The 12,646-nt window shown below is 38.9% G+C and overlaps 1 long non-coding RNA gene and 1 pseudogene across 1 annotated transcript; both read left to right on the top strand.

Moving 5' to 3' along the window:
• The window catches only part of LOC104424804, a 72,058-nt pseudogene that overhangs the window by 40,745 nt on the left and 18,667 nt on the right, over positions 1-12,646 (top strand).
• On the top strand, positions 6,305-10,508 carry LOC108956096. Its single transcript, XR_005547682.1, has 5 exons — positions 6,305-6,769; positions 6,874-6,905; positions 7,673-7,760; positions 9,385-9,479; positions 10,028-10,508. It is a non-coding gene; the product is annotated as an uncharacterized LOC108956096 (long non-coding RNA).

Genomic DNA, 12,646 nt, shown 5'->3' with positions numbered 1-12,646 from the left:
AATTTTATTTTTTATTAGAATTTCATGATTTTCCATAAATGAACAAAAATGCAGAGGAGAGAAAGGAGAAGATTGGGGTCCCGCCTCTTGTGAATCCATTAGTGAAGATAAAATTAAAGGAAGAGTCTTGAATTTTCCTATACTCGGAACAAGCTCAAATAAAAAATTACAATCAATACATAAGCATATTTTTACGACCTAAAAAATTCTTAAATACATAAGCATCTAGCCCTCATTTTAAGATCGCATTAAGAAGATGGCATTACGAAGATGGGCGAGAAAGGCTCATTTTGGCTAGCGCTTAGCTTCCCTCTATGAGCTCTTATTCTTTCTAATTTTAAAGTTTTTGAATTCAAAATTTTGCTTATTTTGCTAGAACGTAGACTTGTACTATAAATGTGCAGAAAAGAAAAAGTCAGCTAACGTAATTATTCATCAACACTTGTCACCTGTTGCCTGTCACCGTTGATCTCTGCATGCCCTCACTCTCTCTTCTCTCTCTGTTCACCCCTCCCGCGCTTTTTTCATACTCTCTTTTCTCTCTCTTCTACCTCCCTTTCACGCTCTCTCTCCTCTCACGCTCCATCTCACCCGACTCTCTCTCTCTTCGCCGCCTCCTCTCGCACACCGCGCTGCGTTCATTGGTCCGGTGCGGTGGTTCATTGGTGGGGTCGGGTGATTTGTCGGTTTGGCGAGTGCAAGCCACCGGCGGCCTCCCTCTCCCCCTCACAACTATCAAATCGGTAATACCACTTTTACTTTGCTTTTTAAAAAATGTGAGTAGCGGGGAGGGTTTAGTGGTGGTCGGGGGAGGGAGGAGCCGGCGGGTATTTTGTGGTAGTCTCTCTGTCTGGTAGTCTGTGTGTGTTCTGAGAGGATGTGCTGAGAGGAGAGGATGTGCTGAGTGACTATTAGTCCGGAAATAGGAACAAGATTAGTTTTATAACTCCTTTAATTTGGTTAAAATAAATAAATAATTTGTAATTTTCATCCCGAGTCCTCATTCCTTACTTTGTTGGATTTTTTTATGTGACTAAGTAAATTATTATAGATTTTTATTTTATTTCGTGGATTGAGTTAGATTAATTAAATGCAATCACATTAAAAAAAAAAAAAAAAAAACAAGGAGGGAAAAGGAAATTTGAGTTTTTGTCTTAGAAAATTCCATAAAAAAAAAAGAAGTCATGAAGCTTTTCTCACTCTTTATCTTGTTGCAAGAGTTTTGAAAATCCTTTTTTTTTTCAATTAATAAATTCGTATAAATGACCCCATACATTTTTTAATAGGTTCACACCGTTGTCACCGGAGCCTTCTTCGTCGTCGCCGTCACTGTCCGACACCGCCCTAAGCTACCACCGTCTCTTCCCCGCCATTCCTCTGCCCGATCGAGCTCGGATCCGCCCGATCGAGCTCGGATCCGCCTCTTCTCGGCCCCAAACAATAGCTCGTCGAGTGGGTATTGCAGCTCGGTCTTGGCCTGTTTTGGCCAGCTTCCCGACCCCAATCGCTTGGCCTGCCTTGAGGAAAGTCGATCCCCGTTGCGTCCCCGTCGTGTGGAACCACTTGGCTCGCTAATTCAGTGAGTTTAGCTCACTAAACCTCGATTAGAGGGTTAATTATGCTTAGGGAGGTTTAGTTTATGTTAAGTGGTATAAGGTAGTTAGTTTAATTTATTTAAGTGTAAATTAGACTAAGGTGTTTAATTAATTTAAAGTGTGTTTAATTTAGGGCTAAGTGGATGTTTATATTAATATAAGCCTTGATGTGTTTAATCTTGATTTAAATAAATGTTTCGAAATTATTGGATTATTTAATAAAATATTATATTACGAAAATTATTATAATATTATTATTTAATTAATTTTCGGAATAATTTAATTATTTATTAAATTTCGAAAATTTTTATCGGGACCCTATATTCTCGAATTTCGTCGATCGCTGCTATGTATTCAAATTTTGAAATTGATGGTTGGATATTATAAATTGAGTGTGGATTGTGAAAAATATGGATATTATTTTATTTAATTTTCAGAATAAATTTAATTAATTAACTATTTTCCGAAATTAGGCGAGGATGGTCGGTGACCGGAATTTTATGCTGATCATCGTGGTGCAGTCCGTTTATTTATTTGAGCTTTATTTTGTGCTAAATTGATTTATGAGTGATTTTAGGATTTATTCCTAAATTGAATAATCTTTGGTTATTAATTGAAAAATAACAGGGCATTGGTTGACAATGCCAAAAATGTTTTGGTAGACTACAGAAAATGGTGGGATTTATGGAAAGGGTCGAGTGGGAGCGTAAAGCCATTAAATCTTGAAAGTGTCGAGTGGGACCGTAAAGCCATTAAATCTTGAAAGTGTCGAGTGGGACCGTAAAGCCATTAAATCTTGAAAAGGTCGAGTGGGACCGTAAAGCCATTAAATCTTGAAAGGGTTGACTGGGATCGTAAAGCCATTAAATCTTGAGTGAGACCGTAAAGCCACTAAATATTGAAAGTTGTCGAGTGTAGCCATGATTACCACTAAATTTAGATTTTCCTAGAGGGCCGTGATTGAGGGTCGAGAATGAATAGTCAGAATAACCATGTGATGACATCGATGACATGTAATCGACTGAGTCGATTGATCGCCGAGTCGATTCGAGTAATTGAATTGTTTGAATTCTATTACTATATATGCTTGAGTGATATGAATGTGATTGAGTGATTTGAATTGTGCTAACTTGCAGGAAGGAACGGAGGTGAGGTAAGTCCTCTATGTGGTGTGGCTAGGCCACCATTGGGTGTATTTTCTTTCTAATAAGGGTTTAGGGGGTTGAACTTGCTGAGACAATGTCTCATCCCGGTTGTGGGATTACATTTTCAGGTCCCTTATGGACGGAGCGGCCAGATCGCTTTGGTTGACCTTGAGGAGTTGCAGAGGTGAAGTTAGGAGGATTGGTGAATGAGTCCGACTAGTGGTCATAGGACTGATCCCTTTTGTAGATTGCCCCTTTTTGGTATATGTGTAAACCCTAGTGTGGTTACCTTTGAAAGCATGCTTGTTTATGAATGAGTTGGTTTCCTGCTTTCCTATCCTGTGAGTTTTTGTCAGGGGTTTTATAATACGTTTTGTTTGCATAATAATAAATGAATGGGGTTGGCGACACTACCTGGAAATGTCGCATTTGTATAACCATGGCGGGATGTTGGCGCTTGAGGTTCGGGCGTGACGGCTCCTCTCCGTGTGAACATGAGTAGAATGAAAGGAAGAGAAAGATGAAAATGAATGAAGAGTTTTGGATTCTCTCTTCTTTGTACGACGAAGGAAAGGAGAAACATTCATATGAGAGCTTACATCTCGCTTGCTCTCATTCTTTTATTTATATTACATGAAACGAAGAAACATTCATATGAGAGCTTACATCTGGCTTGAACTTCAGGACCCCATCAAAGGGCTAGCGGATCTTGAGCAATTGTCTCGCGAATTGTAGGAGTCTAAAGTCCTTGACCCACTTGGATCTATATGGGACAACAATCAGGGAATTACCTCTTCCGCTTTGGAACCTAGAAGTTTTGACATTATGGATTGAATGGTAGTAAGGTAGAAACTCACTTGAATCTATCTGGGACAACAATTGGGGAATTACCTCTTTCGCTTTGGAACTTACAAGTTCTGACATTATGGATTGAATGGCAGTAAGGTAGTAACTCACTTGGATCTATTTGGGACAACAATTGGGGAATTACCTCCTCCGCTTTGGAACCTAGAAGTTCTGACGTTAGGAATAGAATGGTAGTAAGGTAGAAACCAACGAGGTCTATAGGTCTCTCATGCAGGATCTCTTGTATTGCTTTGGACCTTGGAAGAAGCTAAGGCCAGAAGGTCCATTCAAGAGTGCAATGTTCTCTGTTAGTCTCCCAGGCTATCCAATGGAAATACTTATTCAGGAGTGGTGGACACCTGAAGCGCCAGGATTTCATGAGCATCACCTTTTTGGAAGGTGCTCTAGCGAGGGTAATCTTTTTGCACGGTGATAATTTGTCGATAATAAATATTGCCGTGGAAGTCCCACTTTGGGACACCGGGATAATGAGCTCATCTCAACCAATTATGTACTACAAAAATTTGAGGTTAATACTTGTGTCCTGGTTGGAAGGAAAGTGGTGTCCAAGCGGATGCATGACTTTCAAAGAAAAGACGAGGCACTGCTCTCTTTAGATTTCTGCAATCGTTGTATGTGTAGGATCAGAGGGTTAGTCCCAGTCTACCTTGTTTGGAAAGTTTTGATCGGTTTCCACAGCTTTCCGTTGTATATTCAGTGACTTTATATGAGCCTGGGCATAGTGATCAGATTGGTTGTCGGGTAAGGAGTCTTGGATTTCTTAATCGAATTTTCATTCCCAATCTTGGGTTCTACCAATCTGCTGCTGGAAAATCCCTGGTTGAGAGAACTTCTAGACTACATTGAAATGTGGAACTCTTGGCATGCCAAGGCTACTCAAGTTCAGGTTTTGGCATCTAGAAGAAGCTTCAAGAACTGCATGAGTCGCCAGCTGAGAAAAACACGCAGGGATAGATCGCAAGTCAAGAGGAAGAGACATCCATCTTGGTCATTTTTTTGCATAACTACTTAGATGAGCGTTTGCTGATGCATATGGTTTACGTCTATCCTTGCTGCTGCATTTTGAGCCCGTTTATGAAGACAAAGCTGGATTACTGTAACTACGTGTTGGAAGAGGGTTGCCCGCTCCTTGACAGCGCACTCGATGTCAAACACGTAGGTTGTGAACTAGTTGGGTGGGATCATTGATGTAGAAATATCTCAGGAGGTAAATACCCTCAGTTCTTTGAAGATATCGACATTCTCTTGCTCCCTAGGTACCGTTGTGATCAGAGGAAAGGTCATCATCATAAGTGAGCCCTTCTTTTCTTGTTGTCTCTAGCTTTCCATTGATTCTCTACCCATCGGCAAAAAAAGTAGTATCCACCATGGATACTGAACGCAGGTGATTTACCTTGCCTCTGTTACAGTGTTGATTGCTTCAATAGTAAAATGAGAGGCTAATTGATAATTGACGGTTGATTCGTGCGAGACCTTGATAGCAGATTTCTAAGAGTAACCAAATAGTGAGGGACATACCATTCAATTTTGATAGCTGCACTCTATATAATTTGGAGACGTTACCATCGCTTATGGGCTGATGCTTTCTTTTTAAACGTAATATAGCATATAAATATTGCACAACCATAGTAATATTTGGAGGACTAGTCCTGACTACAAGCCTAAATAATCATCATACAAATGCAGCCGGATCTCACCGAACTAGAATCTCCAAAACACAAGAATGAAAGAGGCCTTTCAACACTTGGCACCAGTTTAACACGTAACAAGCACCGCCACGAACAATACGGTAGAATTCCATGTGAATCGAAAGTGAAATCGATGTCTGACGTTTTGACGAACACGGCTGTCCTCACTTTCTTCTCTTCCTCTCGCTCACTGTATGTCCCACACGAGCACCTATTTCCCTCTCTATTTTGGCTTCTTTCCGGTATTGCTCTCATCTCTCTTTGCTCTTGCTCCCGTTGCAACGTGGCTTGTGTCACATCAAGAGCTTCAACCATCAAGCTTTTACCTTGCTCACCTCTGTCGAATTGAGGTAGAACTTAACTTTAAATATTAAGTTCAGAAATCCAATTGAAAAACTTAACAAATAGAGGGAAACCCCACACACACACACATATAACTTATAAATTCAATAGTCAAGTAATGTGAGATGATTTAATGAGTAAAATAAAATAACTTAACAAATTTCAATAGACTTATATAGACTATTGATCATACGAGTCCTATCAATGTCGAATTGATTTGCTATATTATGAAAAATCATAGTAATCAATTGTCAGACATAAGTGAAAAAAGTTAAAAAAAGAAAAAAAAAAGTAGGGTATGGGACACCAGCGTATCTTGTAAATTCCCAGTCCAGCTCCTTCTCATCCCTCTGCTCTCGCTTTTTCCTTTCTCGGGGCAAAATGAGCGGCGGGATTTTTGACGTAATGCCGCGGAGGACTTCACCCACGTCGAGGATCCGAACCCCCAACGTGGAGAGATCGCGCTCCGCTGGCGTCGATGACGGAAGGGAGGACGACGGTGACGGCAAGGGATCCCGTTGCGGGAGCGGCAACTCTCCAAGGGCGTGGCGCTCGTTATGTGCGAGTTCTCGGCCCAAGGCACCTGGTGGGGACGGGGCATATGTCTCGGGTAGGTAGGTGGGTGTTGTGAAGGTACGGTGGGCTTTAATATACTGCTTTTCCCCCCCTGGAAATTTCCGGTCTCTCGCTAATTTTCCTGCTTGGAAGCGGGTTAAAATAGTATGAAAAGGACCGACCAAAGGCATGGGTATGGAAGGAAACCTTCTTGATGTTCACTTTAATTTCGATGGTACTTTGATAATCTATGCTCAAAGAGGCTACTTTCCAAGAGATAAATACAGGAAGAGGTGCTTTCTGCTTAGTCCTGGCACCAAAAGTTTTCGATTGCAAATCTGGAAATTGAATTCAACTACTGAGTTATGATGTGTACAAAGCTTGCCGTAAGCTCTTTTTTTTTTTTTTTTTTTTTAATATGGGGCTACTCTGTGGAATAGTTCAATTAGTAATCTTAACAATCCCCTTTAGCAAAGTGTGTGTAGATGCTGACTGGATTTCATTTCATTCTTTACTGTGCACTGGAGAGATGTCAGAAGCCTTTTCCACAAGGGCTCTTCTCCAATTCTTGCTAACGGTAAAGCTCTTACTTTGTATTGTCGATTGGTTTCAAATATTTTTTTTTTAATTTGTTGTCTATTTCTATTGATCCTTCTTCTTCATTGTTTCTTCTCACTGCAGAAACAAATGATATTTTCAGTTTGGCAGCCAAAGTACGTCTCTTCTATGAACATTTTCCATGTTTCTTATTCCTCTTCCTATGTGTCATTTCCCAACCCTATTTCTTGTAATTTTATCTTGTGATGCAAAATGAATTTGTTCTTCTAGCAAAAAAAAAGGTTTTGCTGTGGTTTTTGCTTTCACACTTACTCATATCTTAAGGGTGGGCACATTTTCGAGATTGACTCTGCTTTCATCTAATGAAATAGAGGGTCACTCAACTACTTGTTATATCTGTTAGGGATTGGTAAAGGAGGAATTGGGTGGATGATCATGCTTGAACTATATGAACTGCCGAAAACAATTATATTGACTATTGACGTTAACGATTGATTATGTACCATCTTGTCAAATTGCCCTTCCTGGTCAGGAAATGTAGGTGGCTAAGTGAGGCATTGAATTTCCTATGTTATGCTTTATCTTAGATCTTGTTCTAAGACTGTTGTGCGGAGGGGAAATATACATATTGTTACATTGGCCAAATATAGTTCGGCATGGTCAACTCATATGTCTATCTGGGTGACCCACCTGGTGAGAAAATGCTAGGTGGTTGTTGTGGTATGCTTAAATTATTATATTGTCATGCTTTATTATCACAGAACAAGTGGATCATAGAATATAACCATGTACTCACATTGAATATAACCATGTACTTAAACTGTTAAGTTCTCAGTTGGTAGTGAGTATACCATGCATAAAGAAAATTTTATGCCATTGCTTTATAACAAGGTTATAGATATAACTCGATTTTCATCTGCAGATCTCTACTGCACAGGTTTAATAAAGCTGGTGTGGATAGCTAATACATTGGTTGTCATTTCTCAGGCAATTGCATACACTTTATTAAGGTATAGGAATTCAAAAGCAATTTTTCTAAGTAGTTATATGAAGGACACAGCCCATGTTATGCACAACTTTCGTATGCCCTTACTTTTAGAAGCATGGAAGCCAATATCATTTGGTCACAAGAGAAGGCAATTTTTCTGTCATTTTTGACCTATTCAAGATTTATTTGTCAAACATAAACATACTACCAATAATTGCATTTAGGTGGTGGGAATGCATAGCATTGCCAGAGGATGTTGATCCTTCTGAGGAAGCTGTATTTAGGATGGAAATTAAAGAGCTTGCCTTTACGATAAAGAAATTTCTTCTAGACAATGCATCTTAAGAGGATTATATTGGGTGTTTTAGCCAATCTCGATTTTAGTTCTTCACTGTGATAGTTTAATTATGAATGTGAACCTCCATTTAGTGACTGATAGGAGATTTGATATCGGAAAGAAAAGATTTGGACTAGATAAAGTACCCAGTTTTCTGTTACAATATAAAAAATGATAGTTAAATTATGAATGTGAACCTCTGTTTTGTGACTGATTGCAGATTTGAAAGTCTTGAGCTGGTTTGTAATTAGGTAATCGAATCTTGGTATCTAAATAAATGATCATTCTGCTTCTAAGGAGTCTGCACCTGCAGCAGTGTTCGTTGGTGATGCTTCCTCATAATTTTTTTGGTTGTATTCCACTCTTTAATGTATATTCTTTACCTTTCCATGCTTAGTCTACTGGTAGTATTCGTTATGAGGCAAGGTGAAATGGACTCAGGGACAACTCCCAATATCTTTATGTAAATGGAGGGGCTGCCTCTTAGTGAATTTCTCTTTGCTTATTTAAGGAATAAAAATTTCAACCTTTTGATCATCCTAAGTGATGCCTTATTTGGTTTTTGGGTTGTTTTGATCTGTGTAAGATCACCACCATCCTCAAGCATCTTTTGGACGTTCAGGTGTATTCTAAATGGGGATCAGCAGTCATTCCCGATTGCTCATTCTAAAATGTTGCCACTAGATACCCTCTACCTCTTTCCTGGAGAAATTCAAATAGTCAATTTTAGAAATTCTGTCTTTTCCTCTTTTTGTCACTTTGCATTTTAATGATTTTCTGCATCTACAGTCACTTACCTGATAATCCCTTTTTTCATTTTTCGGTCATTGCAACTCCTGAAGGTGGCTATCTTTGACAAAGAATGTGAACCATCTGTCCTTTTAAGAACCCTCACAATCTGATTATCAGTTTTCTTTCTTTCCTGACTTGGTACTATAGTCTGTGAGGTTCGATCCCTTGACTCTACGAAGTATTCTCACTTGACATTCATGGGCATATCATTGGAATGTTTGAGCTAAATAATCTGTAAGTTTTGGACTTATTGAGGTTTGAATATTTCCTACTTTCTGAGTCTTAAACTGTAGACTATGCAGACAACAAGATCTATAATTAAAATTCTCCTTTCTTTCTCCATTTTCTTTTTGCATCAAAGTATATAGAAATAGAAGGTATGACATTTCTACTTTACATGAGGAAATACAGTCGGTTGGGTCTCCTTGATTTCAATGACACATTTGTATGAATGCCTTACTATTGATAATCTGCTTTGGGCATTTAAGATCTTCTTTTCGGTTTTGGTATGTCACAGTGATCTGGTTGTAGCATTTCCACTGGAAGAAGCCAAGAAAGTCTCTCAACCATATTTGGATGCCCTTGGTGATGAGTATGCAGTTTGTTGTGAGGGTATGCGACACTTTAACTGGATGGACTTGATTAATCAACAAACATGGTTGTGTTTCTAGCTTGAAAAATCCCTTGTCATACTAAATCCAATTGATGTTCTAATGAAGCCTTCACTGGTTTGTGTATTCAATTAGGTACATGTGACAAGGCCTGAGCTAGATCACATCTAACTCTTCAGCATTTGATCTTCTTATTTATTGATGGACTAGAGAAAGCATACAGTTATAACGTACTGTACAAAAACGTGACACCACATAGTTGCTGACCGCATGTTAGCTGACAGGATAGGATAAGTTACCTGAGAAGCAACTTTATAATATGAATATGAATATGAATTAGTAGGCTTTCCCAAATTGACAATGTTGCAAGCAGTCCTGCTTTGTTTTATGTCCTGACATAAGCTTATCATGATGTGGAGTAAATTTTTTGTTTTTATTCTGCGTTGTCCTCACATATTCTAAGCAATTCGCTTTACATTGGATCTGCCATTTGTAATGTTTAGTTGATTATGCCAGGTGTTATTGCTGATAATTAAAATTATACTTTAGGCACATCATTTTTCCCCTTGCAGAGCTGCATGAATGACTCCTGCCATTCTGACGCCAAAGCTTTCAAAAAAGAGGAGGTATAAGTAACCCTGTGCACATTTTGCTCGTGATGGTGACGTCATTAACTTTTAGTAACGCTCGGGGATGTAGAGGCTGATTTTAGAAAATGGTTTACAAAGCTGTGGCAAACCTCATAATGGGCAACGTATAAGTGCCCCATCGGAGTTTGGCGCATTGATCTTTAAAATAGTCTTTGCATCTCTAGCATTCTTCAGGTTTTTTTTTTTTTTCAATCATTGAAATGGTTTGAAATTTTGAATCTTTTGAGTTTCAAGTTGACGCTATTTTATATTTACAGATGGCCCTTCAATATGATTGACCCAATGTATCCCTATCAATTATTTCTTAAGATCAATTGTTTTTATAATTCGTAGATACGGATGTAGAGATCCGCACAATGTTTTCTATTATCCATAACTTGCATGTTCTGGATTGGATAATCAATTATGAGATTCACTCGTGCTTGTGAGAAAACATTGTTTTAGGCTGGGGGACTAAAGGAAAGCACACAGTTATATCATACTGTACAATTCCAAAGAGAAACGTGATGCAGCATAGTTGTTGACAGTATTTAGCTGACAGGATAGGATAACTTATCGGAGAAGCATCTTTAGAATATGAATATAAATGTGAAATAGTTGGCCAGGTGTTTTGCTAATAATTAAGTTCAAACTTTCAGGCATGGCATTTTTCCCCGTGCAGAGCTCCAAGAATCATTCCCGCCATCCTAACACCAATGCTTTCAAAAGAGAGGAAGTATAAGTAAACCTGTGCATTTTAGTTCGTGACGGTGAATTCATTAACTTTTAGGAATGCTCGGGGATGCAAAGGCTGAATTTCAAAAATGGTTTGCAAAGCAATGTGGCAAACTGGATAATGGGCAAAGTATAAGAGCCCCATTTGGCGCAGTATTTTTTAAAATAGTCTGTGCATCTTTTTTATTCTTGACGTTTTTAAATTTTCTTAGCATGGTAAGAAAATTTAAATCCATTTGCGCTTCAAGTTGACGTTACCCATATTTTCTGGGATCACCCTTCAAATTGATTGAGCCGATGCATCTCTTTCAACAATCCTTGAAGATCAACCGGTCTCCAAATTTGTTGATACAAATTGGCCAAGTATCGCATAATGTTGCCTTTTATCCATAACTTGTATGTTGTAGGCTGGATAATCGTTTTTGAGACTCGCTCACGCTTTTGAAACTTTAGACTATTGAACTCATGTCGAAACAAATCTTTTCAAGGGCACCTGAGCGGGTGGACAGATGCAAATGATATGCAGCGGGGCTGATTTAATTGCTGCTACCTTTTTAGAATAGAGGTGATCAGAGCAACGATAATGGCGTTTCCATTTTGAAATAGAAGAGGTTATCTCATGTGGCGTAATCTAGCTAGTTAGCATATGCCCGGATGAATTAAGTCCAGTTTAGGTGTAGAGCACTGCAGATTCATTCTCTTATAGTAAGCATAGGCACTGCTTGCAGGCTATGGTTTCACGTGCAAGTGCTCGAAACGCCAAGAAGAATTCTAATATACATTACTACATAAGTTTGCATCTAATGTTGGTCAGACCACAGATTACCGTTGGAGGTTCCAATTGTGGCGGTAGTCTATAACAATGAAACGGAAGCTTGGTTGAGTAGCGTGACATAATTACGACTCAAGTAAAAGTTATGTTTGATTGATGGATATAAAAGTACATACGTATGAATTTACTTCAAGAGCCATTTTCCTTGAGACATTTTGGAAATCTAGCATAAATCCTTCAACGTAATAATATAGTTGAGAGTAACAAAACAAAAAGGGGGCAAAAGGCGAGAAGAAAAGCGACAAAACTGTAGCAAGGGGACCAATGGGAATAGAAATTCTCAATCAATTCGGTGGAAGATTCCTCACGTCGAAGTGGGGATTATTTTAGCATTTTCCCACAACTTGGGTCAAGATGATGACAATCAACATGGGTGCCATTACATTTGATGTCATGTCATGACACCAGGGTTGTCCCACTTCCCACATAGGAGAGGAAGGTGGGGAGTTTGATTCCCCACCTTCTCAAGAGAACCAGGATTTGGAACATTTAGTTATAAGTATGGAGTTTGACTCTCATACTTTGCAAAGAGGCGGGGTAAAAAACTAATAGTGAGGTGAAGGATTAGAGTATGATGGCTCAAAAAAAAAAAAGGAAGAGACTTCCATGACTCAAATAAGGCAAAATGGAAGAGAGCTAAATAATGAGTCAATGACAAGGAGTGACCTTCCACGGAAATAGAACAGAAAATAACAATCTGAAAATGGCTTCAAAGAGTGACCTTACCGGGAAAGAAAGAGAGTGGAAGTTGCTATGCATCTTAGTCGTGCTTAATGACCTTCCGCAGAAAGAGAACAGAAAATAACAATCTAAAAATGACTTTGAAGAGTGACCTTACCGGGAAGAAAGAGAGTGGAAGTTGCTACGCATCTTAATCATAAAAACCTTGTTGGGAGTTACGATAAAGACCTTGTTGTTGATTGACCATAAAAAATAGACGGACCAATATTGTGAGTTATGAAAGATCTTTAT

This window comes from Eucalyptus grandis, chromosome 11 (assembly GCF_016545825.1).
Source record: "Eucalyptus grandis isolate ANBG69807.140 chromosome 11, ASM1654582v1, whole genome shotgun sequence".
Lineage (NCBI taxonomy): Eukaryota > Viridiplantae > Streptophyta > Magnoliopsida > Myrtales > Myrtaceae > Eucalyptus > Eucalyptus grandis.
Note: the sequence above shows the minus strand (reverse complement) of the source record. Positions and strands in the feature narration are given on the sequence as shown.